This window comes from Thunnus maccoyii, chromosome 18, assembly GCF_910596095.1.
Source record: "Thunnus maccoyii chromosome 18, fThuMac1.1, whole genome shotgun sequence".
NCBI lineage: Eukaryota > Metazoa > Chordata > Actinopteri > Scombriformes > Scombridae > Thunnus > Thunnus maccoyii.
In genome coordinates this window covers 926,346-934,748 of record NC_056550.1, presented here as the reverse complement: position 1 = coordinate 934,748, position 8,403 = coordinate 926,346, and the positions used below count along the sequence as shown (strand labels likewise).

Sequence of the window (8,403 nt, the reverse complement as noted above, 5' to 3'; positions counted from 1 at the left end):
CCCCAATTCACAGGGCACAAGGGGTCACTGAATGATTTGATGAGTATGAAAATCATGTCAATCATATGCTATGGCCTTCGCAGTCACCAGATCTAAACACAGTTAAACACCTATGGGAGATTTTGGACTGACACATTAAACAGCACTCTCCACCACCATCATCAAAACACCAAATGAGGGAATATCTTTTTGAAGAATGGTGTTCATCCCTCCAGACAAGTTCCAGAGACTTGTAGAATCAATGCCAAGGCGCATTGAAGCTGTTCTGGCAGCACATGGTGGCCCAACACCTTACTAAGAGACTTTATGTTGGTTTTTCCTGTAATATGTCACGTCTATATATATATATTATGTATATGAATATGTGTATATCTTTCTATCTGTCCATCTATCTATCTATCTATATATATATGTATGTGTGTGTGTGTGTGTGTGTGTGTGTGTGTGTATATATATATATGTATATATATATATGACCTTTTAATTTGTCCAACTGTGATTGTAAGAAGATCTGTCATTTCTCGTGTGTGGTGAATGTAATTCCATGCATGTCAGGATGTGAGAGGGCTCTGGCTTTTTGATTGGCTGATTCATTCTGTGTTGTTTGTAGTAGGAAATGTCACATCCCTTGAGGAGGAGCCAGTACGCCCGCTTATTACTCATACACACACACACACACACACACACACACACACACACACACACACCAAGACTCTAGAGTACACCTTCAATTACCTTTTAAAGAAGCTTCATTGATTTGCCTCAAAGTGACGATAATTTTCTCTTCATCAGACTCACTGCTAAGAGCTCCGGCTGCTCTTCTAGTGCTAACAAAGCAACATGTACAACGTACACAAGAAAGTATATTATTCCATAATCATCATGAGGATTCTAACAGGCCACCTTGTTGATTGTCAACCTGAATCTTGATATTCTAATGTGTAGAGCACATATGAAAATCCAACCTCTGTGTCTGAGATTTACCTGGCTAAACTTAGTGTAAAGCAGAAACAGAGGTGGCCATGAATTATAGTTCCGATTCCTCAAAGTACAGGGAGGTTCAATTTATTCTGTGAATCAGTGTGTTCCTGAGTCAGTGCGGGGTGTGGTAATAGTTTGTGCCTGTATTATGTTGAAGTAAATCAATATATTAGTATTATTTGTTATCCTGCCACCACTTTATTATGCATTGGGGTGCATACACGTGCCGTGACCAGCAGCAACGGGGAGCTGGTTTGTCTATTTGTACAAGTTTGTACTGTCTTTTTAAGTTTGTTAAGTTTGCCATCGTCTGTATTGACCTGTAGACCTCAACTCCACATTAATTGCTTAAATCATGTTACTATTCAGTGACATGGATTGGACTATGCTTTTCATATTGGTGGTGTTGACATCAACTTGGCACCTGGTCACTGCTCAATGCACCTGAATCCTAGAGCTAGAGCTCCGTACACCGAGGAAGCAGGGTAGGAGAGGAGGGATGCGAGAACACACAAGACGGCAACCCTCATCTTGCATCCCCTTGCCTTCCTTTATCCTGGCTAATGCCCACTCCCTCCGCAATAAGACTGAAGAACTTCAGGCTCTTGTCCTAGAGACATTAAAATGTGGTCAGAGGAAGCCACATTAACACTGCAAGGCTGTCTGGACAGCACAGCCTGGGAGGAGTTCATTGAATCTTCTGGCGACATTGATAAACTCACGGACGTAGTCAGTTCCTGAATATCATACTGTGAACACATTGCTATAACTGTAAAGTCAGTTAAGATCTACCCTAATAGTAAACCATGGGTGAGCAGACACCTCAAAGTGTTATTAAATAAGAAGAAACTGGCTTTTAAATGGATTTTTAATGGATACAAAAGAATATCAAACAGGAAATTAGGAGGGCTAAACTATGCTACAAACAGAAAGTTGAAGACAAGCTAAGTAATGATAATTTGGGCTCAGCCTGGGACAGTATCAGGACTATGGTTGGGCTAACTGACAATGTTAAGAAAAGAGTGACCCTAGAAAGGTACACTTCAGATCAAGTTCAGGCACAAAAAATGAACAGGTTTTACTCCAGATTTGATGTGCATAATTATAGCTATGAAAAGCTATTTAAAAAAATACTCTACTGTAATCCATTCACCTGGCCACTCCTTTCAGTATTCACACTGTCATGAATACTTCTAAACACTGTGAAACCAGAACAAGTGCTGGCCCTGATAATCGGTAGTCGAATGCTCACCCACTGTGTGGTACAACTAGGCCCTAATTATATTTTTAATCAGTCACTTTCTCAGCAGAGGATACCCTAACAGTGGAAACAATCCACCATAATTCCTGTTGCCAAAACCAAACTTCCTAACTCTCTGAATGACTTCAGACCCACAGCACTGACCTCGATAATAATGAAGTCATTTGAAAATTTGATCACAAAAGAAATACTGAACGGTACTGAACATCTTCTTGACCCACTGCAATCTGCATATAGAACCAAGAGGGGGGTTCAGGATGCCGCACTAACTCTGCTCAATTACATATACAAGCACCTCGAGAGCTCTAACAACCATGCAAGATTACTGTTTGTGGACTTTCATCAGCCTTCAACACCATACAGATACATCTGCTAGTCCAGAAACTCACAGATAAGTTTGGCTTGGACAGCAGTATTGTTGGCTGGATTCTAGACTTCCTCAAGTGCAGGATGCTAAAGAGTGAGAGTAAATAGTCAGTTTTCTTAGCTATCCATAACATCCACTGGCTCTCCCCAGCGATGCGTCCTCTCTCCTCTGCTGTACATATTGTACACTAATGACTGCTGCAGCATGTATAAAAACCATCACATCTTCAAGTTTGCTGATGATACAGTAATAGTGAGCCTGCTAAACAGCAAGGAAATTTCCCATGGTTCTGTTATTGACTATTTTTCAAACTGGTGTCATGAATCATTTTTAGTACTGAATGTGTCAAAGACTAATGATATGTGTATTGATTTTAGATGTTCTCACCTCTCTCCTGTCAGTACAGTGATTGATGGCCAGAATATAGAAATAGGAGACTCCTACAAGTAATACTGGCATGGTGTACAAGAAAAGCCAGCAGCATCTCTTTTGTCTCAGGAAACTCTCTAAGTTCTAGGTTGACAGGACCCTGACGACAATGTTTATCGATCTTTTATTGAGTCTGTGCTCACCTCTTCTTTATCTGCTGGTATCACTCTCTCAAGGTAAAACACAAAAATGTACTCAATAAGGTGGTTAATGTCTGCAGCTAAACAACAGGCACTGCACAGGAAGCTGAAGGGTCTTTACAATAAACAGTTATGTAAGAAAACAGAATCCATTCTGGCTGATTGTTCCCATCCTTTACATCCATAGTTTCAGTTTCTGCTATCTGGTGCCCTCCTCAGACTTCCACTAGCTGAAACCAACAGATACAAACACTCCTTTATACCCTCTGTCATCTACCTCCTAAACTCTAAGAGGAAAAGGCAGTTATTTGCATAATGTTTTAACTTATTATTTTTATTTTTTAATCTTTTTAATTGACTGAGTATGTTTACTGTGTATTTGTTTTTTGGTCCCTCCAGTTGCCCCACTGGGGGCAAATACAGTTATTGATTGACTGATTATTATGGACTGTTTATTTAAAATGTACTTTATATTCATATGATTTTATTTATGTATTTATTTACCGATATTTTGGTGGTGCCGGTCCCGGGCTGGAATAGATCCTGGAATGTTGAGAATATCGGGTCAATTTTTGTTGGCAAATGATCTTAATACAGGTGATTGAACAATATACATATTGTGTGTAAAAACTGCCCAAAATGAGTTTGTTTATGTCTGCTTGGATTTGAAAGTTCTCTGGTCCCTCCCTAATCAAGGAACATCTATATAACTATATAACTACTATCGCTTAAATAACACTTCACAGAGCAGCAGCTGCGGTACAGACAGTGTAGCTACACACACACAACATGCACATCGCACACACAGTGCACAGAAAGCCACAGCCACACACACACACACGCACACACACAACATGCAGTTGCGCACACAGCGCAAAGACACTACAGCCACACATACACATGTCGTTGGTATGGAAGTTCTTTAGTGTAAGTGAAGAAGATACAAAGCTCACAATTTGTAATACCTTTAAGTCCAAAAAAAAAAAAAAAAAAAAATCTTATAGAGAAAATCAGAATCAGCAAAAATTGGAATCAGTATGCCAGACTTTTAAAAAATTGGAAATCAGAATGGGCCCAGAAAATTGCAATCGGTGCAATTAATATGAAATCATAGCTATGTCATTTTTGTTTAATGTAAACCTTTATATTTGAATGTCAGCTCTTTGACCGTGCCAGAGTGGAGCACTAGAGCCCATCCTGGAACTTGACTCAGACTCAACCTTGATGACTCGGACTTGGACTCAGACTCGAACACTGGGGACTCGAGACTCGACTGGGACTCGAGACTTAGTGACTCGACTACAACGCTGGTGTGAGACAAATGTTTTTGTTGATATTTTCATAGAACAGTGAAATTGTTAAATCACTTTTTCGTTTTTCCTTTCAAAGAACACTAAAATTGTTAAATTTGCTAAATAAAATAATTTCATTTTCTTTTAACATGTAGCATAAAGTCTTCATCTTTTTATATCTGGAATGAATCATGTTGATAGCAGATGGTTGTCATGATGAATTAATCTCCTGTTCAAAATGTTTCACTAATGTTTAATAGCTGTTTGATTGCTTCAAATTTACAAGGGTCACAAAGAGCATTAATACATGATTAATTATGGTTAAGTAATGCTTATTCAGCACACTTCATGCATGTATGAAGTGTTACTTAAGGGACAGGCTATAAGTTAAGGAAGATAAAAGAACAAGCAAACCTCTACATTATTTATTATTACTGTATTAACTAATGTAGAGCCCTATGAAATCCATTTTAATTTTTTCCAAATTCCATTTTAATTTCTCCCAAATTCTGTGTTTTCCATTTTAATTTTTCTGAATTCTGTGTTTTATAATATAAGCACATTGTGTCATTGGAAAGAGTATCTTGTCATGTGGTGGATGAATAAAATTTCAACATTTCAAAAATTCAATAAGAAAATAATCAAAATTTAATGAATATCAAAGAAAGCGCTTCAGTACAGTTACAAAACAAAACATTCCATCCTTTTGTAAAATAAAGTGCTTCACATTTGAACTTCATATTATAAAAAACAAGCGATCTGTTGTTGTAACACAGGCAAAACTTATGGAACTACTTGATGAGCTAGGCCTACTGTATGTGTCTGTCTATTTTAAGTCTTCCATCTTTCACATACATCTCTGTTGAAGTACATGATTGTCAGCCTCTTTGTGTTCAGCTCAGTGAGTGCCTCTCACTTATCTGTGAGTAGAGTCTTGTATTTGCTTAAACTCCTCTCACAGTCAACTGAGCTGACTGGGAAGTAAATGTAGGGTACTGCCACCCCTGCAACCCTTGGAAATCTCACACTCCAGTATTCAGCGAGATCAGGTATGAAAGGCTCCCTGGACACACAGTGCTGATAAGCAATCCATTCTTCACTAAGCTCTGCTGATGGGTTTGCTAGGGGGTTCAGTTGTGTGCAGGCTCCAATCTGCTTTTCCATGGCTGGAGCTTGACTAAGATCAAACACCCTTACCAGCCTGTAGACCTCTTTGGCTGGATGTGTGTCCCAGTGCATTGAGAACTTTGTGAGGGCCAGGTGAAATGCATCATGAAGATGGTCAAGCACCTCTCTCCTCTCTTGAATCCCCATCTTTCTCAGCAGCTCATCAGTTATGGCAGCACATCCACATGTTTTGGCCGTTCCATTCACAAGGTAGGCCTCCAAATCCTCCATTACATTGTGTGCAGAAACTGCTGTGGGACAATGGGTTCCTTCCAGGATTATCAGAGCCGTCATCAGTTTGGCGCAGCCCTCGGAGATGAAGGTCAGCTTGATGGTGAGGGCCTGCACCTTCTCCTCTGTTTCCAGCAGGCTGAAGATGTTTGGGAGTACTTAGGATGATGAATTTTCTGTCAACAAGAACTCTCTATACAGATGAACATGTTCTACATGGTACTTCATTGCCTCAAACCAGGTATTCCACCTGGTGCTCACTGCTTCGGAAGGAACCTTGGCCTGCATGGCAGAGACAGGTCACATGCGTTATGTTGAGCACCACACCTTTCAGAACGTCCCTGTATGCTTTCAGGCAGTAGGCTGCATTATGTGACCACTGCCCAGACATTACTGTGGTTCAGACTATTGCTGTGTAGGAAGCCCAAAATTGCTTGGGAGAAGGTTGAGTATTTACATATCTCCATGAAAATGACGTCAGAAAGTACTGGTCTTCAAATCTGCAATGAAACGTAAGCAAAAACTTAGAATATTCTTTTAAGTGAAAAAAACGAACAAAAACAATTTAACAAATTGTATTTAGGTTTCTGATAGGATAATAAGAAAATTCATAATCATCTAATATTTTAATTCCTCATCATTCAGATATCATGCAAATATGTATAGAAATATGCAAATTCAATTATTTTCGGATGCATTGCAGAAAGTATAATATTATTATAACACTGTTTAATAGGAGACAATTCACAATAGATGCATTTCAACAATATTACAGATACAATACATTTACTGTAGGGATGCATGATATTGATGGTTGCATGATATGATTTTTTGCCGATATCGGATATGCCGATATTTCCAACTCACTGTTGCCGATTGCCGATGCCGATACTGACATGCACATAATTTTTTCCATCTGGCTTAGGAGACTATTATGCATGCAGGCATAGATTGTACTAAGTATGATCAAGAAAGACAATATATGAAGGAAGAACTTAGGAATACTGGAGTTCAGAATCTCAGCATTAAAACTTTAATGAACCTGCCAGGTGCGTAGAGCAGTAACGTAGTAGTTTTCTTTGAGTTAATTAGACAGACAGGATTAATTTGTAGGATTTAATCTCTGGTCCACACTCCGGAGCAGAAGGTGGCGGTAATGCACCTAATACGCTGGTTGCCGACCGCCATTATAAACCAAAAAGAAGTTGTTTTTTTCCCAAACAGAGGTACAGGTACATCCTGTCAGCCGAGATGTTTCCTATCTGTGCAGCCAAACATAGCAGCTCCTCAACGAACTGTTTCACCCTGATGGTCCCGGTGTTTCCTCCACAGGCTCCACTTCACTCAGCTGCCCGTCAGACCCGCTGCTTCTTCCCACTTTAACCTGAATAACAAACTGCGGCTCGGTGCTCCAGTTGGATCCACATAGAGAGCCGGGGCTAACGTTAGCTGGGAGGCTAGCAGAGGCTAGCTGGCTGTGCCTCCCTCTAGCCATGCTGCAGCTAACGCTCCGCTAGCCTCCCAGCTAATGTTAGCCCTGGCTGTCCATTTGGATCCAACCAGAACTTGTTATTCAAGTTAAAGTGGCAAGAAGCAGCTGGTCTGACGGGCAGCTGAGTGAAGTGGAAGCTGCGGAGGAAGCACCGGGACTGTCAGGGAGAAACAGTCCGTGGTGGGAAGCACAGTCAGGCGGCAGGGGAGAAGGCAACAAATCGGCCTCGCCTTGACTTATTCACCAATGATGATGTTCAGAACGCTGCAGTCTCTTGCGTCAGTTGTTTCGTCGACAACTACTAAAAATTTCTTCCCGTGGATCTTCTGCAGGACAACCTCCATATGCTGCTCATGTCCAGGCAACACTCCTCCCTGTTTACAATGCTTGACCAGAAATGGATGTAGCTTTTTCATATTTTCCAACAGAATATCTGACTCTGCACATACAGCCATGAAGTCTTCAACGAACTTATGTTTTGTATCTGACAATATGGTTGCACTTCCGAGAGTTTGTTGAAGTGATGAGCTCTTGCTAGCATGCTGCCTCTCTCGGTTTTTGATGTGAGCTTTTGATTGTAGGTGGTCATCACATGTATTCTTGAGGATCCAGTCAATCATATGTTGGCAAAACTTAGAGAAAAGTTGTTCTCCTGACTCATAGTAGTTATTTGGATATTGCTCTGCTCCATGGATGTATAAAGAGAACTGGATACGGGAAGAGTGCCAGGCTTTGAGACCAATTTGACATAGTGGCCAAACCATGTAATTACAACATCACGTGATGCACACTAGCCCAAAAAGACTTTTTCCCATAGACTTACATTGTGAAAGAGACGTCTGTAAAATCAGTGGATACGTTTTTCTGAGCGTCACAACCCCCACAAAATGACTTGTCTCACTATCAGAATAAAATCCGTTCGGTCTGATCACATTTCAAAAGCCTCGAAGAGCCGCATGATTGAATTGTTTTATCCCCATTCAAGTTAGCCGGAGGGCTAAACCGGAAGTAGCTGACTTGGCCAGCGAAAGTCACAAGTGTGC

At 40.5% G+C, this 8,403-nt stretch overlaps 1 long non-coding RNA gene across 1 annotated transcript; it reads right to left on the bottom strand.

Annotated features, from left to right (window-relative positions):
• Positions 1-5,095: 5,095 nt before the first annotated feature.
• LOC121884659 lies at positions 5,096-8,061 on the bottom strand. The gene is made up of 2 exons (XR_006092399.1): positions 7,605-8,061; positions 5,096-6,368 (listed from the first exon to the last, which is right to left on the bottom strand). It is a non-coding gene; the product is annotated as an uncharacterized LOC121884659 (long non-coding RNA).
• Between the last annotated feature and the right edge of the window lie 342 nt (positions 8,062-8,403).